A 27,263-nucleotide genomic window follows, 5' to 3' on the forward strand; every position below is an offset into this window, starting at 1 on the left:
TCCAATCTTTTCCAAAGGAATATAGACAACTGATTACCACTAGATGAGGAACAGCTGACCCTCCTAAAACAAAGACCTCTAGATAGGCTGACTAGATTCACCAAAAGGGCAAATAGTGGGGAAGATGGTGGGGGGGCAACAACACAGCAGGCAGTAGCAGGGATATCAGCATATAAGGGCTCTAGTCGGGGGAGGGAGGCTATGGGAGGGTGCCATCTGGGAAGTGGGTGTATAGTTGAATAAGATGGTTTGGGATGTTCTGTGTGATGTACACACACACAAAAAAAGTCAACAAATTTTTAAAAAGGTGTTATATTTGAGGAGGAAGCATGGAAATTTACGCCATGTTAATTAGTAGAGTTGATAAACATTACCAGTGAAATCTACCCAGTGACTTTATAGTCACAGGTGCCAAGGATCCAAGTGCAAACAATTATGACTAGTAATAATCAGATACATACAGATTAGAGATGCATGATCCAACATCTCAGTGTTAGTAGCAAAAACAATGAGTCTTTCTGCAAGGAACAATATATTCTAAAATGAAATGGAGATCTTTTTTAAAGGTTAAAAACTCATTCAATTTTATGTCTTACAGGACTTATACTGAGTTCAATATTGTGTAACTGTATTAATTCAACTGTGAACCTAGAAACTTAGAGCCACTTGTGATATAGATGTACTCTTGCTCTAGAGTGTGTTACTGAATATGTTAAAGGTGTAATGAAATTCTTCTAATCATGTAGTTATTAAAAATTAAAATAAATGATGATAAAAAACACAGAAAACACATTTTGTAATCAGTTAGAAAGACTTAGAAAAAGTGTTAATTCCCTCTGACTTAATCTGTAAAAGCCTTGCATTCCCACCAGCGAGGATTTTGTGAAAAAGACGAGCCTATTCTAAAAATCATAGAAAAGAGTCAAAACACGAGAAGGCCCATAAAATTCTCTAAAAACAGTAACAGGCACGAAAATGAATGTGACAACAGCCAAAATTCAAGTCGTTCCATTGGGACCCAGAAATGAGCACTGACTCTTAGAAGAGGTTTTCTAAAGGCCAAGAACAAGCAAAGTACGTCAGGGAATTTCAAATGTGATGAAGGTGGCATTTCAAGTGTTAAGGAAAAGATCAAAGGGCAGACATTTGGAATTCTTACCCCTCTCTTCTCACCAAAATTATTTCCAGATAAATCAAACATTGAAATGTAAGAACGAAAGTATGAAACTATTAGAAATAAGTGGTTATTATCCTCAAGGCCTTTATGAAACACAAAATCTCGAAGCAGAAAAGATAAGTGTGATCACTTTAGAAGCATATCTTACATGATAGGGAAATTGAAATAGTTTACCAAAAATAAAGAAAAAAAAACAATGTAAGACAAAGGTATTTCATGAAGGAAGTCTTACACAGCACATGTGGCAAAGGACCACACCAATCATTAGGGACAAGAAAATAACACGGACGAAAACTTAGTGATGGCAAGAGATAGAAAAACAATACACACCGAGGAGAAAATCTAAGACTTCCAACTTAATGTACAATTAAATAAATCGGAACTGAAACAGTCTTTAGAAAACAATCGTTAACTATCAAGGCCAGGGGGCTTGAGAAGAGGCCCTCACAAATGGGCCAGACAGACAGGATTAAAAGGATTATATAAATAGGATTACTATTCTCAAATGAAATTAGCCCATCACATCCACTTTTAGGAATTTATTCTACAGTTAGAAGTTCACAAAGACACATATATAGATGCCCTCAATTGCATTGTTGAAAAAAGCAACAAAAAAAGCTACAAAAAGCGTCAATGCTGAACTCACCTTGGCTGATAAACGAGATGTCAGCTTTGGTGATGGGAGACTAGGGTGAGAAGTTTCCCCCTTCACAATGTTAGATCAAAGCCAGAACCTTCGCATGGCATTAAGATCACATGATTTTATTTCTCTAAAAAAGGATTTTTTTTAAAAGACCATATCTGTGTATGTCTGTGTGTTTGCATGTATATATATAGGAAAATAAAATTTCTTGAAGTTTTACCAGAAACAAAACTATATATAGTGATTAAATTTCTACATCAGGGCTAGAGATGGCAAGATAGCAATCTCCGCACTAGTGTCGGTGTCTTGCTACTTTGTTTTGTTTGTGTGTTGGTTTGGGCCTCAGATTGACTTTTGAACCATACCCTTGAATTACTTTTACAATACAAATTAACAATGAAACAATTCTAAAAGTAGGAGACGTAGAACTTCAGCAAGATAGATTTACTAATACTTTAAAACATGATCTTGCAGATGCTGTTTCTTAATGTAAAGCATACTTCGGCTCCCAATCTCAGAGCGTTTCCTGTCCGACTCTGATTCTTATTTCAAAAGTCTTTCTTTATCTACCTGTCCCGTGAAGTGGACATTCTACATGCTCCCTTCTAAAGAGCCCTGCAATAGATTATGTACTACTTCCTGATCCTCCTGTGAAGCGGACCCTGTCTGTCCCCAGAAGGCCAAGGCAGACAAGAGGTCCAGCCTCACTCTCACCTGCACAACATCCTCTCTGGGGCAGAACGCTTATCTGTGTCTCCACATACAGGCGTTTCTGGGAAATGTCTGCTCTCAGCTTAGTATTCCTGTCTCTTATTGACAGCAACCTGCAGTGGCTGCTGGCTTACCCAAAACTCAGATGTGTGGTGCTGAGACAGAGACACAGAGAAACTGTGAGAGAACGCTTTAACAAATGTACCCGGGACTCTGTGATTAGAAAATCTAGAAAGAAATGAATGAATTTCTCTCAGCATGAATGTGGTTTTCTGTTTCATGACCTTGAATCTGTGTGTGTGTGTGTGTGTGTGTACGTGTGTGTGTTAAAAATCTCCTTGTTACTCTCTGAAAACTGAATACAAAGGTTTCACGTCTGGCCAGGACATGGATAGGACAATCTTCTACCAAGGCCGCGTGGTTATGTGTGCCTCTGTTTGTTCTAATGTCCTTTAAAGAGAACACTTCAAATGCCTGTTTATGATTCGATTCTTCCGTAAATGCTACCAGAGCTTCCTGCACAGCTGTTTTGCCTGCCAGGCCTCTACTGCAACAACCATACAAATAACCTAGGGCTCCCTTATCCAGCAGCCCCAGGCATAACCAGGTTCCAGTAATAATACCCTGATAGACACCAAGGGCCAAATTCAGTTCAGTCTTCAGAAAGCAGGATGCAGACGGATGACTGCAAGTACAATTACTTTTTTCCCAGAGAAAGCTATAGTTTTTTTTTTCTATTTCCTTCTTAGAATAAAGGCAAATATAGGCCCAGGCTTGGTTGCTAAGCTGTGCAGAACAACTGCATTTTTAATTTCATGATCAAAATGACAGAACTGGGCCCCTCCAGTAGTATTCCTACTTTCCTCCAAAGAATTCTGACATTGTTGGAAATCGCTATGGAGAAGTGTCTCTAAATTTGTCTTTTTTCCTCCTTTTTCCCTCACAACTATTGCAAGGACTTTATTATTTTCTTCACTGAGTGGAAAGGGAGTCAAGTAGGAAAAGATCAAACTCTAAATTTTAGCATAAATGTCAAGGTGAAAAGGACAGCACACCCTAAAAAAATCCCTAATAAAGCTAGGAAAGGCTCCAATTTCATTTCAATGACAGCCTGCTCTGCGCACCAAGTTTCAAGCCATAAACGTTGATGCCATCGTCTTAAAGACCAAGTGACTGAGCACATTGCCAGAGAATAAACCGTTCTGAGCATTTAATTGAGCCTCTAACCCTGCACAGCCCTTCCAAAGTCTCGGCTTAGTGAAGAGTACCACGCTGCCCCTGACAAGGGCGGACACACAGTAAAAGGCATTTCTAATTGATTCTTCATCCTTTTTTATTATTATTTCAGGAACTCCAGGGATAGCAAGAAATCAGGTGATGTGCAAGAAAGGCGAGAGTGCAATTAGGGATTCGCAGGCCTGTGTCTTCTAGTTCAAAAGTGATGAATTCCGTTAACATTCCTCTATATTTCCCAAAGTCTAAATGTTTGTCTGGGTGCTTAGCTGGCAATATGTGAGGTTGTGTTGACAAGACAGCAAACTGAACTACAAGGTTTTTCCCTGGGAGATGTGCAGGGACCCAGCTATGAATGGACCCCTCAGATTAATGAGATACATCTCCCATACAGTGAGAACGGAACACAGCCTGGCTTTGACTATAGCTTTTCATATTTTAAAATTAAAAAATGCTGGCTGGAGGGATGGCTCAGCACTTAGGAACACTGCTTCTTTTTGCAGAAGACCCAGGTTCGAATCCTAGCACCTACATGGTGGCTAACAACCATTCCTAACTCCAGTCCCTGGGAATCCGACGCCCTCTTCCATCCTCTGCTGGCACTGCACGACATGGGTGCATTTACACACATGTAGGCATAACACTCATACACATAAAATAAAAATGAATAAATCAAAAAAAACTAAAAGAATATTTTTTAAAAATTAAAAAATGCTCACAGATAGTGTCCTGCACTCTCTAAACAAGGAAAACCGTAAATACATTCTGCCGTGTGTATTAACAAATACGGATATAAAAGTCGCATAGTGACATTTCAAGTCAGAGAAAAACTCAAAATGAAAATAAAGCCCCTCTTACCTCGCTGGGCCTTCATCCCACAGCCACGTGTAATGATATCAGGCTTTTGTTCCTTTGAAGGCTGTAAACAATGTAGTTCCGCTTTTATATCTGGATTTTCTCATAATTAATAGTTCCTCTGACTTCAAGTCAGGTAAAATTAGGAATCAGGTAACTTTCAAGACTTTTACCTTCCCTTCCTTCCCAGCTGCCCGTGGCTCTTCTAGGAGATACATTAACAGCTTTAATGGCATAATCTAAATCCTCAATATTAAATTTTAGATAAAAACTACCGAAATTTTATTGCCAGGAAAATCAAGGACGGGAGTGAAATCATTCAGTCCGTTTGTGCCTCTGCCTCCTGAATTTGGTTAAACTGCTCCATACATGTCAATATTTTCAATACCTAGGTCCTTTCTTGATTATCCATAATTATGTTCTCAAATTCCATCCTGCATATATAACTTGTTAAAAAGTAAAGACCTAAGAGGCTGCCAGGCAGACCACAGCAAGGCATATAACTTAAGAAACTTGTTAAAAAGTAAAGACCTAAGAGGCTGCCAGGCAGACCACAGCAAGGGTACCAAACTAACCTCGGAGAAACCACCACGATGCTTCACGGAGCGTCAGAGGCTTTGTTCGCAGGTCTCGAGCCCAGCAGAAGGGGCTGATGGTCGTCCCTCAGGGCAGACAGGCTCCGGAAGTAACCACTGCAGCTGTCCTTCCTTCACCAGGACACCTCCCCAACCCTGATGCCCAGTGCAGCCCTCAGGTTGAATTAGGGGCATAGATCGGAGTCCAGGTCAGGACACAGCATTTAGGAGGCGGACTGCAGAGAGGGATCCCCAGAATCCACAGAGGGAACCCCACAACACTGTGTCTGAGGGCTGAGCTGAACGACGAGGGCCAAGGACAATGGGAGGAGAAGGCTTACAGAACCAAACAGAAAATGCTGGGTTCAGTGCCAATCTTCCTCAAAACTGAAAATAAAATCAGGATGTTTCCTAATAAACAAAAATGGAGATGGCTCGTGAGTAGCAATCTCCCACAGTAAATGTTAAACAACATCCTCTTGACTGACAGATTGCAAGGTGACAGGAGACCCAGAAGTGGTGCAGGCAGGACAAGGTCTGAATCGTGCTTTTTCTTAGTGGTGCAGGCAGGACAAGGTCTGAATCGTGCTTTTTCTTAGTGGTGCAGGCAGGACAAGGTCTGAATCGTGCTTTTTCTTACTCATTATAATTTACTTCAGAAAAAACTAAACATATATATTTATATGAATCATATATATGTGTATATATATATATATTATATGTATATCAATCTTCCTCCATCCAAGACTCAGGACACTGAGGAAGAGAGTATGGAAAGAATGTCAGAGTTGGATGATGGGGAGGAGAGCCGTGAAATGCTGTCCTCTGGCGATGATGTGACCACTGAACACATGAACCACAGCAGCTGTGTTTTCCTGCATAAAACTTGCAGAAGATCAAGCCAATCAACATTCCAACGTGGGCGGGAGAGGGGTTCTCTAAGGCCCCACCCCTATCTGAAGATCTTTTGGAAGTTGAGGACTATCGAGGAGGGAGAATCACTCTTCTTTGGGGACAGGGTCCCTAGTCGATGGCCCTATACCCATGTGGATATGGGCAGCATTAATTAGACTAGGCAAGCTATTCATTTAAAAAGGAGAACACAAAGGTGAGAGGGATTAGGAATGAGGAGCATAGGGGGAGCTGGAGGGAGGTAGTGGGGGATAGCTACAATCAAAATATAGTGTATCAATGTATGAAATTTTCAGATTAAATAGAAATATTTTTAACAACTAAGCATTTGTACCCAGTATAAACCTACTATATATGGTATTTGTAATGTAAGAATAGGTAAAAGATACAATGGCAGTTTCCTGAAGTATTGGGGAAGAGTTGAGTTGTGCTGTTGTGTGACTATTATATTCTAACTCTGTAAACCATGAGAGTGAAATGGTAAGTGTTAGCTAATGCAAAGAAAGAAATATTAGAAACCAAGGATAAAGTGTAACAAGTGAAGACGTTTTCTAAGTATTATAGACTCCAAATAATCACTGAAAGCAAGAATGTTGTCTATGTGATGCTTGAATGTCACGTGAGTAGAGTCTCAACTGAGGAATTTTCCCGACTGCCTTAGTTGATGTGGGAAGACCCACCCCAAATGTGAACAGCACCTTCTGGTAGCTTCCCAGATGAGAAGGGGAGTGGTGGAAGATCATTCCCCTGCTTGCTTTGCTCCCTTTGGCTGCCAAGGTCATTATCCCATTGATGCCGTTGATTTATTCACTGATGTCAGAACTGGTGTTTCCAGGCCTCCCTCAGAGACAAAGGAGAAGCAGCTCTCCAGAAACCCTGCACATTTTCAGTGTTGGATTGGGACTGCTGAGGCACCCAGCCTCGTGTACTGAGAAATTACCAGGATCTCAGCCTTGAGGGTATGAAGCAACTGTTGCTATTATTTCAACATAAGTTAATTATATATATCTATATAGAAATATTATACATATAGACAATATATACAATCAGCAACAGTAAAAACTAGAGTATAAGGATATCAATAAAGCAAATAAAGTAGTTATAAAAAATCTGATTATCACAAAAGAAGGCATAAATGGAGTCAGAGAGCAAAAATAGAAATAAAGGGCACTGATTGACAGGTCCAGCATCTGAGGTAATTATACTAAACGTAAACGTGCTAAACACCAAGAATGACCCAATTATTATACAGTCTTTACAAAAGACTTAACATTAAATACAAGATCGGTCAAAAGAAAGAAATGTAAAGCACGTCAAGGTCAGAGAAGGCACAAGGTGGTGTGACCGTGTCAAGACCAAGCACATTTCAAAGTCAGGAGAGACATTGCGTAATGAAAAGGATGCCTCCTTCTTCATCTGGAAGCTGCACCTAATAACGGAATATCAAAACTCATGAGTAACAAGTACAGAGCAAAGGCAGAAGCAGAGAAATCCCCCCATACAAGCTCTGATGTTGCTAGAGTCCTACATGGAGTCATGAATTTCTAGTTTTTATTTTTAAGGGGTCACTTTATTTCTTCCAACACCACCTTTTTTATAATTCCTTCTCTGAAGTCCTGTCTCAAGACATGTCTTAGACATGGCCATGAGACCTGGGCTGGAAGGAAGCCTGACTGACTGGCTCATCCCACAGATTCTCTGCAATGTACAGCTCTAGACATGAAAGACTAGGTGATACTGGATGTAGTGGACATTTCAGCAGGTTGGAGGAAACAAGGCTCTAAATTTTCTCACCAACAACACAGTTTTCCTACACAATTTTTCTGAGAGCTTTGATCATTTTCATCTGGAGATTTCTGAGGAAGTGTCAGATGAAGAATGGTGAAGGCAGTGTCATGAATTACTTGTGAACATAATAGCAAAGCAATCGTCTAAGCAGCTACAAAAAGCAGCCTTCTCATGGTAGCATCACCATGGGGTTGGTGGCTGGGCTCTGCAGGGTCCTCTCCCTGGAGTGCAAATGTCATAATAATTAAAATGTGGTCCGTAGCTTTCCAAACTGACATGCAATGCCTCTTCTTACACTGTTCCTTGTGTCTTTAAAAAAATTAATTTTAGTTTATGTGTTTGAGTGCTTGCCTGCATGTATAATATGTGCACCATCTGTGTGCAGTACCCTCAGAGGCCAGAAGAGGGTGTCAGGTCGCCTAGAACTGGAGATGCAGATGGTTGTGAGCTGCCATTGTGGGTGCTAGGAACCGAACCCAGGCTTTCTGCAAGGGCAGCAAATGCTCTTAAGTGCTGAGCCACCTCTCCAGCCTGCTCATGTCTCTTTTAAGGATGGACTGACCCCAGGAAAGTGGACATACCTACTTTTCATTGCATAATGAGTTACTACAGAGCATAGCTGATCCCAGAGGGCAAACATTGTCATCTGTGTCTTCACAGTCTCAGCTCTATATTTCTCACAACACACCATTTCAATGATGAGAGTCAATTGATCACTTTTCCCCTTAGCAAAGTCTTTCTAGTCTATGATGACATCTGCACGACCTTTCTGTCTATTACTTTTTAATCCCCATCAGCATTTCTGAGACATATTTGTAGACAGCACGATCTAAAATACTTAAAACCTGATTCTTTTTTTTCCTTCAGCATCTATAACCCTTTCAGTTAGTCTGTTACTATTTTATGGTATCAGTTTTGTCATACTTTGTCCCTAAATCCTCTTGGCTGCCTGCATTTAAAGGTGCAAAGTAAATATAATAAAAGCTGACTTCCTCAGGCACTTGAAAGGCAAAACACTTTTTGAATCATGCTATGAAGAGATACACAGGAAACGGCTCTGATTAAATCCACTTTCAGCTGAAAATTTCTAAGCATTATATTAATGACCTTGAAGATTGTCCAGCAGCAATATCTTGGATATGAATTTCTTCAAAGGTTGAAATATAGGTTAGAACCCTCCAGAGGCTCCTGTGATATCAAATAAAAAGCTTAATCAATTTGTAAAAGCAAAAAGGTGGACATGCTTTAGAGCTCCAGAAATTGATACTCTGAAATCTACAATTATAGGAAGTGAAAGGAACTGTCAGTCTGATAAGATTTCTTTCCTGGTGTCTCTCCTGCCCCCGCAGACATGAAAGGAAAAACAAATTTCAAAAATCAGCGGGACTTTGTAAAATGTGTCGGAATTTCCATGCTATAAAAACGTCATCTTTGCTGGCCAAAGGTTAAATCCTTTATCTTGATGAATAGATTGGTGGAAAGGTGCTTTCCCTTACCAAGAACTGTTACCCTTTCAGTGTGACCTGAAAGATTAAACCTCAGCAGCGTTTATCTGGTTGAAGCCACGCCTTGCTCTGCAAGTCAATCAAGAAGAGGTAACAAGTAAACAGCCCCAGTGTCTTCCTGTATGAAATGGGACCACCTAGAAAGGATGCAATTAATCAGATGTTAAAAGAGCATTAAGCGGAAATTTCCTGGGTTAAAGAATCTGTGTAGTCCTGATTCCCCCTGTAGCTGAGAGTGGGTGATGAGCATAGCTGACCATGACCTCTACCTCATCTAGCCACCTGGTTAGGAACCAGGGTACTCACTGAATTTTTCTCTTTGGAACTCAAAGATAAGCCTAATAAGAATGCAGAGAACTATTCCTGCAGAGCAGCAGAGATGAAAGTGGATCAATGGACTCCTGATGATCTTGAAAGTTTAGACAGTCGCTTGAGAATTACCCACTCTGTCTTGTGATGACAAGCTAAGCTTTGTCCCTCCAAGGCAAAGCTGGGAACTGAAATGCCAGATTTCAACTGACTTCAAATCTCCTGTGAAGCCTGGAGTCCTGTGGGCTGGCTTTCATTTTCTCCAAAGCTTCTTAGGCATGTTCTGCCCAGAGTCTTATCAGCTTGACTGGCGGACCTAAAGGGACTCCACTGGACTCCCTGATAGGAAGAAGGGGATTCTAGGGGCTGCTTTCAGAGGTGTGGTCCGTCCTCCAGAGAGGAAGTACCATTGATTAAGGTCACCATGCGGAAGTGCCCTGAGTTAATCCTCCTGTGGTGAAGGCCAAGGCAAACCAAGACCATCTTCACGCCTTCCTTCCAGCTGGAAAAGGCCGTGCTCAGGTGAGCCACGCCAGGTCAGAGCCTCCTTTCCGCATAACTCAGGAGAATGGCCAAATATGAGGCAAGATGGGCAAAAGGAAGAATAAACCAGGAATTTCTCTTTTTCTAGTGTTAAGGACTGGCTCATTTTCAAATAGCCTGCAAACACTTGACCAAACTGAAAACATTCAACACCCACTGAAGCAGTTTGGTATCTTTATAAAACCAGCCAATTGCACCACTGATATTTATTTAATATTGACTACTTGTAGCTGGATCCAGGGGAATTATAGTCCATTGTGGCGGGGAGGCATGGTGGCAGAGGTGGCTGGAGGAGGAGCAGAAGCTAGGCTCTCACATCTTCAAGCAGACACAGGAAGTAGAGCTGCAGGAGAGAGGCAAGGTTTAAGAACTAAGCCCAACCCCAGTGACCTGTTACCTCCAGTATGGCCATACCCACAAAAACCTTCCAAAACAGCACCACCAAGTGGGGACAGAATGTTCAAATACTTGGGGGCACTATGGGGGACTTTCTCATTCAAACCATCGCACAGCCCATGGCTGATGGGCAAACAGTGAGTAGATTATCCATCCGTGCCCATGGATGAGATTTAGACAGGATTTAACACTCAAGCTTAGAAAAAAATGTTAATGTGATCACTAAAATTAATGGTGTTGGACTGGGCAGATGGTTCTGTCAGTACAGTGCTCATCGTATAAGCATGAGGATCTGAGTTCAGATCCCACGCACCCAAGTAAAAGGTCAGGAGTAGTGACACATGTCTGTGATCTCAACAGGAAGCCAAAGACAGACAGGCAGATTCTGAGAGTTCACCGGCCAGCCAGCCTAATGGAGGGTCAGTGAGAGATCCCATCTCAAAAACTGAGAACGGTGATTAGGAAAGACACCCAACATCGAACTCTGAGCTCTATATGCATGTGCACACATGCACACATCCACACCAACGTATGCATACACATACCCCACACACATACACATAAAAGAATAACATAATGTGATAATACCTGCACTGTGTTTTCAAACATTTGCATACCCACACATTCATTTTCAACAATGAAAAAGAAGAAATTCCCATTTTGTAACAGATTTTAGACCATTAAAACAGAAGAGGGGTTTCCAGAGTCTCTTTAGTAGTTTTGGATGATATCTATAAAGTAATGGAACTGATCGTGTGCATTTAATACTCAGAGGTTCAAAGGAACATGAAAATGGAAGCAGTCTATAAGAGAAACTAGGACAGGTTGCTCCCACCTGGGGAGGGCATCGGAACAGGGTGAGGTGTGCTCCCCATCTGGGGAGGGCATCGGAACAGGGTGAGGTACGCTCCCCATCTGGGGAGGGCATCGGAACAGGGTGAGGTGTGCTCCCCATCTGGGGAGGGCATCGGAACAGGGTGAGGTGCGCTCCCCACCTGGGGAGGGCATCAGGGTTCAGTTCTCCAGCTGGACCTTCCCATTATGCTCTGGGTCCAGACCCCTGGGAACCTTAGGTACAAATGCATCACGGTTTCTCCATTGCTCCTGGAGGTGACCACGGATGAGGGAGTCCCCTCCGGCAGGCTCTGGGGAGGCCTTGGCTCTCAGCATGGGCACTGGTTTGGGGCATCTGGTGCTGTCTATTAGCCAGGCAGCACTGTCCTTTTCTAACTTTAGCTAACCCAAGAAACATGGAAAAGGGACACCTTGGGAATAGGGTGGGGGTAGGGAAAATAATTCTAGAACAATATTTCCAGTTGGCCACAGACTTGTCCTCCAGTCTCACAAAGATGAACTACTATACATCTGTGAAGTTCCTATTTTCTGGGAACAGGCTGTTGTCCTGGGCCATTCTTCAGAACACTCCGTGAACAGCCACATGGTGGCTGACAGTTAAATAGTTAAAGGAATGGACCAATCTGCAGCTAAAAATCTCAGGGCTAGGCAGGCTGGGCAGATGGCTCAGTTGGTAAACTGTTTGCTGTACAAACCTGAGGACCTGAACTCTGATCCTGGACACCCACATAAAACCTAGACATGGTGATGTGTGTCTGTAACCCCAGCACTGGGGAGGGGTACAACTCTCAGGGACTTACTGGGTTCAGTAAGAGACCTTGTCTCAAAAAATAAGTGGAGTTGCCTTCATCAACGCACAACAGTTGTGGTTACCTTCATAAGACAGCCCCAAGATCAAGCCACCAGGCCTAGAAGGGAGGATCTCATGAGGCCCCACCCCTATCTGAGGGATTATTGGCAGTTGATGGCTGCTGGGGGAGGGGAGTCATTTTTCTTTAACCATGTGTCTGCTGGTAGGCTGTCCATGCTCTGGTGGATGGCCCCATGCATGCAGGCAGCTCTGATTAGATTCAGTGGGTCATTACAAGCAAGCAAGACCATGAAGGAAGGTTAGGTAGTGGGAGGTCTAGGGAAAATGAGAGGGAAGATTTAAGTTGGATATACTCAAGACACATTGTATACATGTTTGAAGCTGTCAAAAAATAAATTTAAGAGACTGGAGAGATGGCTCAGCAGTTAAGAGCCGTGGTTAACTCTTGAAGAGGACCTGGGTTCAATTCCTAGCACCCACATGGTGGCAAACAACCATCCATAACTCTAGTTCCAGGGAATCTGACATCTGATGCCTTCTTCTGACCTCCAAGGGCATTGCACGGACTCGGGTGCACTACATATATGCAGGCAATACACTCATACACACAAAATAAAAAAAAATAAAGTTAAAATGTTAAAAGAATAAGGTAGAGAGAGACAGAAGAAGATAAATGATGTTGACCTCTGGCCTACATAGGCCTCACACACTCAGAGAACAAACACCCCCATCACCGTTAACAGGGTGTAAACCAATCCTGGGAGTGACATGCTGCCACTTGATGCAAAGTCCCTGGATCAAAAAACACACCATAGTTCCATCATTGGGTCTGCCTATCCCAAAAGCATCCTGAGCCATAGTCTCTAGTTAAAAGCAAGCCACAATTCCTGTCCATATTCCAGGGGAAAGGTGGTACAGGCAAAAAGCCAGGCTCACCACTGGACCTACTCACCCCAGAACATCCTGAGCTGTAGCCTACCCGTTAAGAGAAAGCTGTAGTTTCTGCCCACACTCAGTGGGAAGTTCCTCCAGGTATGAACCCAGGGTTACCACCACATCTGCCCACCCAAAGCATATAGCCACTGACAGAACCACAGAGGGTATCCATCCATGAAAGGAGGGTGAAAAGCATGTCTGTGTGGGTGTGACTCTACATGGGGTGGGTATTGTTCTTCTGTAAAGGATGATGTTGTATAGGACTGTCCTTCTACAGACAGATGACAGATGTCAGACAGGTGCCATCTTTCTAAGTTCCACAGCAGTTGTGTCTACTTGCCTAGGATCATCAGAACTGCGCTTGTTTACTGTCATGCCCTGCAAGGATAAGTCAAATGTTCTGCTGGACCATGGCTGGCTTCACTTGGAAGCATGGAGGAGATGTTTCCTCTGAGTTGAACCTCCTCTTTGTAGACTGGACACTGGTTCAAGTCCATCTGGTGGGGTCTCCATGGCCTCCCTAAACAAGAGGACAGGTGACTCTCAGAGTTACAGGACATTTTGAAAGATGTTCCATAGTCCCCTGGAACTTAGTCAATCTTGGAGGGCAAGGGGCAAAAACTGTCCTTTAAGTCCCTCTGACCACATTAGTATAGGCCTCAAAGTATGGCTGTTAAACATCCAATAAGATTAGTGTCACCAGTCTGGTACTTTTAATTACCATGGGCTATGTAGATGAAACTTGGATAAAAAACCAAATGTTCTCAGATAAATCTTGACTAGATATATATTTTGTTCCTTAAACTAGTTGAATAAACTATGACCTTAGAAATTTTAAGATTGTGTGTATATTATCTTTGTCTCATCCTTTATATATCATAACAAACCTACACAGACCTTCATCACTTGCTTAGGCTTTCTCATTTTTTCTGTCTATTTTGGAAAATATCTCCATTCCCAAATGAGAATGTAAAGGATGTTAAAATAGAGGTGAGGCATGGTGGTATACACCTTTAATCCCAGCACTTGGGAGGCAGAGGCAGGCAGATCTTTGTGAGTTCGAGGCCAGTCTGGTCTACATAGTGAGTTCCGGGACAGCTGGGGCTACAAGGAGACCCTGTCTCAAAAAAGACAATAAAAAAGATGTTAAAATGATTTTTCATTAAAAAAATTTTATTTACTATTTTTATTTTATGTGTATGAGTGTATTACTTGCGTGTGTTTAAGTGCATTGGTGTCCTGCAATACCCAAGGGGGTCAGAAGAGGACATTGGGTCCTCTGGAACTAGAGATGTTTGTTAGCCTCCATGTGGGTGCTGGGAATTGAACCCAGGTCCTTTGCAAAAGCAGTCAGCGCTTTTAACAATTAAGCCATCTCTCCAGCTCAATTTTTCATTTGTTTAAACTAAGGAATAAAGGCATAAATGTGGCAAATAAAGGAGGCACAGTGTTGGACAAAGTTCCAAGCTCAGATTGCATCTAACAGGATGTGGTGAACTCAGAAACTATTGGTACAGGAAGAGTTCCTAACTGAAGAATTTGACTTCCCCTCAAATGTAAGTTTTTACTGAAAAACTTACTGCCCCCCAATAATAATAACAACAATGCATGACCTAGGAAAACCTCATGGTATAAAAATACTAAATCACTTGTCTTCTACTATTGGAGGAAAAAAAATGACTCAGGCAGGTACGTATTACTAATAATAAATTTTTCTTCAAATATATTAAATGCTGGAACACAGCAGCACATTATCTACAAAGTTTTGAGGAAATTTATGTAGGTTCTTGACTCCGTTTCTCTTCCTGTGGCTGTGATAAACTATCCAGACCAAAGCAACACAATGCATATTCTAACTCACAGTTCAAAAAGTCCATCATGCCTGGGAAGTCCAGGCATCGGGGGATTGAAACAGAGGCTGCTTTGCAAAGCTTTTCTCCGTGTATATAACCCAGGATTTCCCACCCAGGGAGGGGCCCTGCCCATAAGTAAGATGGGTCTGCCCACATCAATAACATGATCAAGGTAACCCCTCACGCATGCTGACAGATTCATCCCCTGGGCGAGTTTAATGATTTACACTGACCACCACTGTATACAGGCTAACTTTTGCTCTTTAGTTCTTGTTAGGTTTTTAAGTTTTAGGCTTTTGAGATGGGAGCATCACACTGTAGCCCAGATGGGCCTAGAAGCCACCGTTCAGCCAAGGTTGGTAGTCCTCCTGCCTCAGCCACCTCGGGGCTTGGATTGTAAGCATGGGTCACCACACCCGGCCTATTTATGATCTAGAAATTACACCACTTTGCACTCGTTCTAAAGAAGCCACTTGATGTGATGATGGACCCTGGAAGTACATCAGAATGATTGTGTAAGGGAGTGGAAATGAATAGTGTACAAAAAGGAGAGCGGAAATTGAAAACTTCAACAGTAGTGTTTGAGCAGTTTCCTGGGAGATGCGACGGGCTGAAAACCTCAAGGTATCCGAAGGAAGGAGAGGCGAAGTAAAGGGACATAATAATAAAAATATAGATGACGTCTGAAAGGAGAGGTCGGAAAGTGGGAAGTAGGTGGAGCGTGAAGGAAATAAATGTGAATATTATTTTACTGATGGATTGTAGGAAAGTCTAAGTGCCGTTACCAAGAGCTACAGGAACCAAGAACCAGTAAGAAATGTTTAAACCTTTATAAATAATGTGCCTGTGAAAGACCAAATATTCCAAAGAGCTTGGTCCTTTCTCAAAATTATTCTACAATTTCAAGATAATGCCAGTAGGATTTCCAACAGGAACATTTTTCTATGATAGAACACTCCCAAAGTTCATTGAAAACGTAAGCATCTTTGGGTGAAGAATGGAAGCGACAGAGGCCCGTCCAAGCAGAAGCCAAGACATATGTAGAAGGCAATGTTTTGCCAGTGCAAGGCTCAGCCAAAACGGAAGGCAGAGCGTCCTGACAGAGAGCCAGGAAACTGCAGTGCCGTGGAAGTCAACGGAGAGGCAACTGGCACTGGGGGGATAAACGCTTATCTTGGAAAAGTATAAATTACATCTCCATGCCAGGGATAATTCCAAAGGGTGTCCAGTTTATCATCAAACCAAAAGAAAGACATGCATTATAAAAGAATGCGTGTGTGTGCATGTGTGTGCGTGTGTGTATGTAGTTTGTGTGTGTGGCTTGTGTACGTGGTGTGTGTTTATGTGTGGTGTGTACATGGTGTGTGTATGTGTGTGTTTTTGTGTGTGGTATGTGTATTGTGGTGTTTGTATGGTGTGTCTGGGGTGTGTATGTGTATGTATGTGTGGTGTGTATGTGGTGTGTGTGTGTGTGCTGTGTAGGGGTATGTGCATGTGTGGTGTGTGTGTTTATGTGTGTGTGGTGTGGGTAGTGTGTCTGGGGTGTTTATGTGTGCATGTGTGGTGTGTGTGGTGTGTCTGGGGTGTGTATGTGTATGTATGTGTGGTGTGTATGTGTGGTGTGTGTGTTTATGTGTGTGTGTGTGGTGTGTCTGGGGTGTGTATGTGTATGTATGTGTGGTGTGTATGTGTATGTATGTGTGGTGTGTATGTGGTGTGTGTATGTGTGGTGTGTATGTGGTGTGTGTATGTGTGGTGTGTGTGTGTGGTGTGTCTGGAGTGTGTATGTGTATGTATGTGTGGTGTGTATGGGGTGTATGTGTGCTGGGTAGGGGTATGTGCATGCGGGGTGTGTGTTTATGTGTGTGTGTGTGGTGTGGGGGTGTGGTGTGTCTGGGGGGTGTATGTGTATGTATGTGTGGTGTGTATGGGGTGTATGTGTGCTGGGTAGGGGTATGTGCATGCGGGGTGTGTGTTTATGTGTGTGTGTGTGGTGTGGGGGTGTGGTGTGTCTGGGGGGTGTATGTGTATGTATGTGTGGTGTGTATGGGGTGTATGTGTGCTGGGTAGGGGTATGTGCATGCGGGGTGTGTGTTTATGTGTGTGTGTGTGGTGTGGGGGTGTGGTGTGTCTGGGGGGTGTATGTGTATGTATGTGTGGTGTGTATGGGGTGTATGTGTGCTGGGTAGGGGTATGTGCATGCGGGGTGTGTGTTTATGTGTGTGTGTGTGGTGTGGGGGTGTGGTGTGTCTGGGGGGTGTATGTGTATGTATGTGTGGTGTGTATGTGGTGTGTGTATGTGTGGTGTGTAGGGGTATGTGCATGTGTGGTGTGTGTGTTTATGTGTGTATGTGTGGTGTGTGCATGTGTGGTGTGTGCATGTGTGGTATGTGTAGTGTGTGTGTGTGGTGTGTGTAGGGGGGGTGTGTGTGGTGTGTGTGGGGTGTGTATGTGTATGTATGGGGGGTGTGTATGTGGTGTGTGCATGTGTGGTATGTGTAGTGTGTGTGTGTGGTGTGTGTAGGTGTGGTATGTGTAGTGTGTGTATGTGGTGTGTGCATGTGTGGTGTGTGTGTTTATGTGTGTGTGTGGTGAGTGTGTGGTGTGTGTAGGTGTGGTATGTGTGGTGTGTGTGTGGTGTGTGTGGTGTGTGTGTGGTGTGTGTAGGTGTGGTATGTGTAGTGTGTGTGTGTGGTGTGTGTAGGTGTGGTATGGGTAGTGTGTGTGTGTGGTGTGGGTGGGTGTGGTGTGTGTATGTGTGGTGTGTGTGTGTGTGGTGTGTGTGGTGTGTGTGTGGTGGGTGTAGGTGTGGTATGTGTAGTGTGTGTGTGGGGTGTGTGTGGGTGTGGTATGTGTAGTGTGTGTGTGTGGTGTGTGTAGGTGTGGTATGTGTAGTGTGTGTGTGTGGTGTGTGTGTGGTGTGTGCATGTGTGGTATGTGTAGTGTGTGTGTGTGGTGTGTGTGTGGTGTGTTGTTTGCCTATGTTCTGTGTGTTGGGAGGGGCTGTCTGAGGATGGCACACACTACAATGGACAGGTTCAGCTGCATGAAGACGTCACACTGTGGTGGTGAAAACGCGAAGTGCAGATGCTCTGTTGAGGGAAACATGGCGTTAGAGTAGAAAAGCAGAACTTTCACAAAGTGAGAAAAACCAAAAGCCTCAATAGAGACCTGGGTCAAGGGCGTTTTCCCAAAGAAACCACATGCTATTAATAACAAAGTCAAAGGCTTTTTCCCAGATAGCCACGTATTATTTAAATAAGGGGCTAGAGAGATGGCGCCATGCATAGAGTGCTTGTTGCACAAGCCTGACTACCGAAGTTCAGGTCCCAGCACGGTGTGCACGCGTGAGTACTGGTACCCCAACACTCTGGGGGGGGCACAGTTAGGTGGATCACCCGGGCTTGCTGGCTGCCACTCCCAATCCCCGTTCAGAGAGAGACTTTGTCTCAAAGAATAAGGAGGCGAGCAAGAGAATATCAGGGTTCATGATATCCTCCTTTGGCCTCTGTGTACACTCAGGGACTCACATAGGCACACATGTAACATATACCATACTCCCATACACACATGCGCACATACATACAAAGATCATAATAATCAAAGATGAAAAATTAAACAAAGCAAATCACTGACCACCATCATCTATCAGAATGGTAACTATTCAAGATGGATAGATGTTGAGAAGATAGACTAGATGATTACATTACAGACAGACAGACGGACAGACACTAAAGAGCAAAATGACACACCCTTACTGGAGAAAGTTTGACAATAAAGATCAAATATTATCTTATTCTGGCATTGTAGTCCAATCAAAGAACAGGAACATACACAAACACAGCCCCCCAACACCCCACACACAAATTTAGTTACAGTGACATTCCTCAGAGGGACATGCATAAGAACAAAAATATAGTGGCAAAAAAAAGCCTAGACAACAAGCAACAAAGGGATTGGTTAATAATGACGACATTGAGACACTGCCACACTTTATTGTCAGCCAAACCGTGTAGGTCAACTATGGATTCATCGTCACAAAATCAGAAATTGAATCTTCATGGGGAAAATCTCTATGCTTGTTTTGTTTCAGTGGTCACCAAATATTCTTTCCTTAAAATAGTTCCTAGGATTTAAACCTGGACAGCATGTTAAGGATAGACCTTAACATATATGACAGAATGCATGAACTCTGGTGGGGGGTATGGGGGTTGCAGATAATGGAAGGGGTCTAAATATGATTAAGATGTATTGTACGAAATGCACAGAAAATTTAATAAAAATATATATTGGAATAAAAAGAAGCTGCAACCCCAAATAAGGAAATTACGGCAACAGATAGTTGCTGGGAACAGCAGAGAGCCTCTCTTTGAAGCTTGGGAATCTTGGTAAGTTAACCAGGCTCCAGTGGATGGACCCACATTGAAGGTCATTTGGAGACACAAACTAGACTCTATAGGACAGAGAGAGAGAGAGAGAGAGAGAGAGAGAGAGAGAGAATATTAAATTGGGGAAATAAGGGGAAGTGCGGCTAGAGGAGAGGGTCTAAATACCATCAAATTATATTGCCTGAAAATCTCAAAAATTCAATTAAAAAAACAACATAGAAGGTTAAAAGACAAAAAGGAAAGCAGCGTTGAGGGTAGAACCCAGTGTTTTGTCCTACAAACTCACAAGTAGGTTCGGAAACTCCTGTCATGGTGAACAGTCTTCCTTTTAATTCTACATTATGGACACATGAGTAAGCTTTCAAGGAGAAGGCGAGGGTCTGGGTGTCTTCACCAGCTCTAAGCTGTGCCTCTGACTCACATGCCACCTAGACAGGAGTCCAAGCCCATTTGGATTTCTTAGCATATGGCTAAACTATGACAAAGGCATTGTGACTAAGAACAAGTATTTGTGAATGTCGCAGGAATGGGTCATGCTTGGCTGGTAGCACCAACTGGCGGAATGAGTGCAATTTTTAAAATATGAAATACAAATTTTTATCAAAGGGGAAGTAAAACATTATGGCTTTGGGTTCATTAAACTCGGCTCACATTCTGGGATTCCAAAAATAAAGCACTGGCTATTTAAAATTGCAGCTTGACAAAATTGCTCTGGATGAAACCCCGGGGACCAGGAAAGCAGCCCGTGCAGGCGGCCCTCTTCCCTCCACAGTGCTAGTCCTCACTGAACTGAGTGAGAGTCCCACCCTGGAGTGCAGATGTCTGAGCAACTCAAATTCATCCCAGTGCAGCTGTCCCATTCTCCAGAACTTTCTTTGAATATTCCCAAGCCCATCCCCGGGCTTTGCTCTGGCGTGCTCACCTGCGGACCTAGACTGACCTGCGTGGCCTGACTCGGAGCCCAGGTTCAGGTCTTCAGATGACCGCACCACATGGTGAGTGCGGTTGTTACAAGCTGCCCTCCATGCTGAAGCAGAAGGCCCAGACAGGCGCCGGACTCCTCCCTGCCCAGCATCTCACACTGGCTCCTACTGAGGGGTGCCTCGGCTGTCAGCTCCTGAATTTGCTGTGCTGTGAATGCGAACCCCCTCCACCCGCTCCTGAGTTTGAACTCTGGTGCCTGGCTGGTGGAGCTGTTTGGGAAAGTTGTGGAACCTTCAGAAGGTGGAGCCTCAAAGGAGGAAGTGGGTGACTGGGGGAAGGCTTATAGCTCTGCCCCTTTCTGTGTGCCATCTGCTTTGACCTGGGTGCAGAGTGACCAGTGCATCAAGCTCTTGGTCCCAGCCTTCCCCACCACAAGGGACTGGAGCCTTTCTTCACTGTGAGCCCAGTGAAACCCTCTTTAAGCTGCTTTTGTCTGGTATCTGGTCATAGCAACAAAAAAGTACTGACTAGAGCTCCAGCCTCAAACACTTGCCCATGGTCCCAGAGGCTACCAGCGGAGACCCTGCCACGCCTTTACCACCAGGCTCCCTGAAGGGGTCCTTTGAGCTGAGGCCTGCCCACAACCCACCATTTCCACTGTCCCAAAGTCACCTGGCTCTCCCCGAAGTCTTTAGCAATTGCTTCTCAGATGGATTGGGGGCGGGGGGCGCGTTTCAAGATTTACTCTAAACAAGATACATTGTTTTTGCCTAGGCGAAGTCTTTAGCAATTGCTTCTCAGATGGATTGGGGGCGGGGGGGGGCGCGTTTCAAGATTTACTCTAAACAAGATACATTGTTTTTGCCTAGAGAGTTTAGCTACAGATATTGACCAAGTGTGTCAGTCAAATGAGCATTACATTTCCCTCCTCACAACAATATATTCATTAGTTTTTATTGATCAACAGAATTCAAGATTCTACGAGATAGAAAATTATATTACCAATAAAGCCCGAATAGCAGCATTTAAAACGAGCCTTGTGAATAAACAGAACAGGGTTGCCAACTAACAAAAATACTTCTTACGTGCCCCACGCCCGCCCCCGCCCCTGCCCCCGCTCTGGGACAAACTCCGGAAGCTCTGAGTGGTACCAGCCTTCGTTCTCTCCAGTGGCCACTCCGCTGACCCTTAGGTCTCGCTTCCTTTGGAATCAGACGACCAGCTTTTTTCATAACGAGCCTCTTTTCATTCCTTTGATAGGAGGGCTGTAATTAAATAAAATTAACTGTGATGATACAAGGCAAGGTTTGCAATATAGCATTCTTGTTGCAATAAACGCTTTCTCCACCGAGAACAAGTTCCTATTCACTTAGAACTGATCTTGTAATTCAAACACAGCCAGGCTGTGAAATCTCTCCAGCGAAGAAGCCCTTATGAGCTACATCATCTTAAATGCAGCAGTGGAAACCAGGGAGATATTGCTAATAACAGTGCTGCATTAATTAATTGCTATAAAATTTGCAAAATAAAAAGAACACTGGGAACAAAGCGATATAATATTTACCAGTGCTGAAAATTAGAAATAAATATTCAACATGCCCTTTTGACTCATACAAGCAAGCAGTTTTGAATAATAAGGCAGGGCAAAGTCTTTTACACGGAAAAAGCTAATGATTTCTGCATTTTGCTGCTGGTGAAGAATTGAAGGACGGCTGATTGGCTGATTTGAATCATCCTTCAATCTCCCATCAATAAAACAGAGACAAGGCGGGGGTGAAAGCTGATCCGGGAGAGCCGTGTTTTTATAATTGCTTTTCCCCCTCAGGCATTTGAAATCCAGAGGGTCAGTAGTTCTTGTGAGAAGTCTGGGGGAGCTAAGGGGCCAGTCAAAACCCTGAGACACAAATTAATTTGTTTGTGGCGCTGGAGTCTCATTTGTCGAAGGAGAATGCGCCATGGCACTTTCTAATGTTATAACCTAATTAAAGATGGATCCACGTAAAATATTTATGCAAACTTTACCAAACCCGAAGATTTTAATCTCATTTGAGAGGTTAGCTGACTTGTGGGACCAGAAACAATTCTTAAAACAAGCTTCTACACCAGGAATCTGGAAGGCAAACTATGTTTTTGTTGTTTCTTTTTAAAGTAAATGTTACTACATCTAAATCCTTCTGGTTTCTGTTAGTCCTTCTAATTAAGGCGACCGAATCTCTTGCCACATTTTTCAATCTGCTCGGTTACTAGCTAAAGCAGATTTCTTTACCCAAATACTCCGTAATCTCTCTGTTTCTTTCCTTCTTTTCTTCAAAATGGGAAATGGAAGTGAAAATCTGCATTTCTTAGGGTTTTACAATCTGCCACTGATCATCTTACCCAGGACAAGTTTGGCCCAGTCTTGCAAAGACAGCCTTTAGTAAGTTTGCCGTGGGGATACCTGGAAGCCACCGGGCCAGAAGAAAGGAGGGAACAGACAAAGAAATGTGAGTGACCAGAGCCGGGGAGATGTGGGACTCAGCCTTCATCCCAGCCCTGCCGTCATAACGACAGGGCTGTTCCCAGGACTGCAGAGGAGGCCAAGCAGACAGGGCTTTGCCAGGGCTCTGCTGCTGCTCAGGTTACCACTTCCCTGTGGGGCATAATGAACTCAAACGGAAAGTCAGGAAATAGAGAAGATTTCAGCACCCACCCTTGGCCAACCTCATCCCTAGAAGACCGCCCATACCTGACTCAGGGTCTGAATTCCTCTCATCTTAGGTTTGAGAGTGCCATCCTCCCCCTATAATATGAACAAGATCCCTGGTGTCCCAAGGGCTCTTGCAACTCTGAGGCCAGCTGGGAGAATGAACTCTAGGATGTGATTCCCCAAGAGTCCTAGTGGGACCTGACAAGGCTGTCTGGCCAGAGGGGCCTGTGGGATGTTTAAGGTAGACGGAGGGGTGGAGTGGAGAGAGACTGTGTTTGCTTTGAGGTCTGGAGAGAGACAGGTGTGAACCGTGCAGGTGCTTCCTTCTTGGGGATGGGGAGAGACTCTCTTACGTAGGGGCATTCCAATAATGTCAGGGACTGCAGGAACCAGGACCTCAAAATTCACTCTGGACACACTCTTTTAAGATTTTATCTTACTGTGGACTGGAAACATGGCTCATCAGTTCTGTACCGGCTGCTCTTGTAAAGGACCTGGTTTCAGTTCTCAGCATCCACAATCATCTGTAACTCCAGTTCTAGGGGATCAGACACATTCTTCTGACCTCCACAGGCACTGTAAGGTACACTTACATTTGTACAGCAAAACACTCATGCACTTAAAAATACAAATAAATGTTTTAAAAGTTTAAAATTTTATTAAGATACATGTACATATATATAATTTGCCTTTTTAAAAAAGATTTTTTATAATTTTTATGTGTTGAGTATTTTGCCTACATGTATGTAAGTACACCCATGTCATGTAATGTCCAAGGAGGCCAGAAGACAGTTTTGAATCCCCTGGAACTGGAGTTACAGACCATTGTTAGCTGCCATGTGGGTGCTGGGAACCGAACCCAAGTCGTCTGCAAGAGCAGCCAGTGCCCTTAGCCACCAAGCCATCTCTCCAGCCTGTGCCCTTAGCCACCAAGCCATCTCTCCAGCCTGTGCCCTTAGCCACCAAGCCATCTCTCCAGCCTGTGGTCTGCGAGGCTGCCAAGACAGACGCTGCCATTTTAAATGTGAACTTCACTATTACTAATAGTGCTCACAGTGCTGTACAAACCATCACCTTATCTATTTCCAAAATTTATTCATTTCTCAGAGTAAGCAATGAAACCATTAATAACTTTATGTCCCCTTCCTTGGGTCCTAGATGACTTCTCAAGTTTTCCCTCCTGGAATAGGGTTAGGGTTAGGGTTAGGGTTAGGGTTAGGGTTAGGGTTAGGGTTAGGGTTAGGGTTATAGCTGTCAAGGAGAGGGAGGGAAGGGGTTAAAACTCTTGTACTGTGAGTATTGAGGACCTGAGGGAGGAGTTCCTGGGGCCCCGGAGGGAGGAGCCTTCCCAGTCTGGCATGGGACAGAAAGACCCATGGAAGAAGGTCAAGCTGGGAAGGAACTCTGTTGAGGACTTAGAGGAGGCCATAGAGGAGTTCTCAAATATTTCCACCAGAACGTAGGCATTTCCATAAGAAAAAAACAGAAGTCGAAGTTTCCAGTGATCTATCATCTGACCATCCCTGCAGGTGGGTGACAAGACCTGGTCTCAGGTGTGAGAAGGAGGCTCCCCACCCCATCCAGGCCTCATGGATGCTGGGCTCTCAACTCATGGCTGAAGAGTCATTCCTGGCCATCTGAGCACAGTTCTGAGGACTGAGTCTTGCATTTAGCATCAAGAAGGCTTGATATAATGTGTAGCAGTCTACAGGTTCTGAAAGCAAATGAGGGAAGATGCCACATAAAGACTGAATAAATGAATTAATTTCCATTAAGTTCCCATTTACAATCTAGGCAGGCACATATCAAAGGCCACTGGGTCCATGTCCAGCCCAGCACCTGCATGACCTTGAAGTTTTAGAATCACCTGAAGCCCCTGACCCCTCCTGGCTGGGAAGTGCCAGTCATGTAATTAGGGGACATTTTCCAGGAAATTAGCCTTTTCTACCAGACTCCATATTGTGAGCTCAGTGTGTGGGAAGAGGGCTGCAGTATGTCTTATTTTAGAACTACTTCTGACCCATTCCTAGGGTCTGCAATGTCCATTAAATGCTCACCTCCTAAGGGAAAGCTTAATAAAAGTCAGCCACAAATCATCATACTTACCATTTACATTGGTTTACTCTGCAGTTGTCTTAAAACTGGTAGCTGATCTTGTCTGACGTGTATTGATATGGTCTTGGCTCATTTGGTGATACTCTAGGTGCCAGCCAATGATACCCCAAACTTATTTGAGAGGAATGAAAATCCAAATGTCACATTACACTCTCCAGAAGGACCCATGGAACAAAATCCAAGGCACCAGAAGCAGATCACTACCCCACTTTCCTAAGCACAACCCAAGCCAAGAACCTTGAGAAATGTAAATAATAATAAATAGTCTAGGCTTTTCCATGTTTGCTTTTGAATAAGAAAAAGAAAGGAGGCTGTAAGTTTTAATTCTCTCCGTGGTTTTCTGAAGACCATCCCAAGAGGATTGTAGTAGAAGAGAAAGGTTGACGGGGCATGATGGGACTACTGGGTTTGGTCATCACCATTCAGAAGCACTCACTGTGTCTAAGTCCAGGTCATTGTCAAGGTTAAAGTAGGGGAAGCCCACAGATGGACTTCAGTACCCCATTTCTTGTGTCATTAATGATACATTCCTTTAATGATAGAACAAAAATGAAGTGATCTCTGGATCTCAATCTTGTAGGTGGGAAAGGAACTATTTTTACTAATCATTTCAGGCATAATCTCTCTCATCTAAAGGGCTGAGTTTTAAATGCCCTGAAATGGGGAACAAGATGCTCTAAAGTTCAGTGGGTACAGGCCTACAATAAGCCCCCCACAGTTGGTGAGTGTCATATAGTAGATATCCTATCAGGTAAAGATGAGCTGGTTGTCAGGTGACTCTTTCACAATTGTGTCTTTCATTGAAAATACCATCAGCCATCTCTGGTGATAGTGGCGTGTGAATTGTTGGCATCCTCTCCAAAGCTCTCCTGAGCGGATCCCTCCACTCTTCAGAGCAGTCAAAGCTGAACTGTGGAGAAGGGCTCTTTGGTAATGAACTTGGAGATGGTGCAGAAAGCTCCTTTCATGGGTCTTCATGGACTCCCTGCTTCTCTCCCGCCCTGTACCTGGGTCTCTAAGAGGGAGCTGGGTGGACTTCTGCCCACAGACTGGCTCCCATACATGCTGCAGGTCCTGAAGGAAGCAGCCGTTCTGGGTATCAGAAATCAGCAGGTCTACTTGAAAAAGGGTGTCAGAGGGTAATTCTCTGAGCAGTGAAGTGTTGCCATTTTTATTGCCAGAAAGTGTTGAACAATTATCCAGCAAGCCTGACTCCTCCAGGAAATTTACAGAGTTTCAGCAGCTTTGAGCCCTCTGACTTACACTTCTCAGCTATCAAGGGTGCATTGTGGGTCAGAAGTTAAGTTTCGATATGGACACACACAGCATCGTAGCATGGATCAGGATGACCCATCCTGTGTCCCTCAGTGGGCAGGCTAAGGGATCTGCTGGAGAGAAGAGTGAATTCCTAGTTCCAAAACGAATTAGCCCAAAGCTGCCCTTGTATTCAACCCTGTGACTCATCCTCTTACTATGTGAGTATGGGAGAAAAGATAATGAAAAATTCAGAAAAAAAAGAAAGACCGAAAGGCAGGCAGAGAGTTAGATGGAAAAATACACAACTAAGAGAAGTGGTGGCCAAGGAAAAAGACTTTGTGCTGAAGGAAACTGTTTGGTTACCAGTCGCATTGTTTATACAAACGTCAATTTCAAATGAGAAGTCTGATATGAGTATCAAAAATATTTTTGTGGTTGCGTCCACTCAGGAGAGTATTTTTAAGCACCACGTCTGAGGTTCTATTTTAAAATTTTAAATGTGCAATACAAACCACATCCTGCTGTTCATTAAAAAATAAATCACAGCCAGCTGCAGATGGGTACACCTATCAGGTCTGTCAAAACTTTACGCGAGACCTTGGGGCAAAAATAAAAAGCACAGCTGTGTGTTGGGGTAATTCTATAGAATATATATAAATATAAACATAAATATAAATATAAATAAATATGTATATGATGTTCTTCTGCCCCAGGTGGCCTGGAACTAACTATGTAGACCAGGCTGGCCTCAATCTCACAGAGATCCACCTGCCTCTGCCTCCCGAGCGCTG

This window comes from Nannospalax galili, unplaced genomic scaffold (genome assembly GCF_000622305.1).
Source record: "Nannospalax galili isolate Female #2095 unplaced genomic scaffold, S.galili_v1.0 scaffold810, whole genome shotgun sequence".
Classification (NCBI taxonomy): Eukaryota; Metazoa; Chordata; class Mammalia; order Rodentia; family Spalacidae; genus Nannospalax; species Nannospalax galili.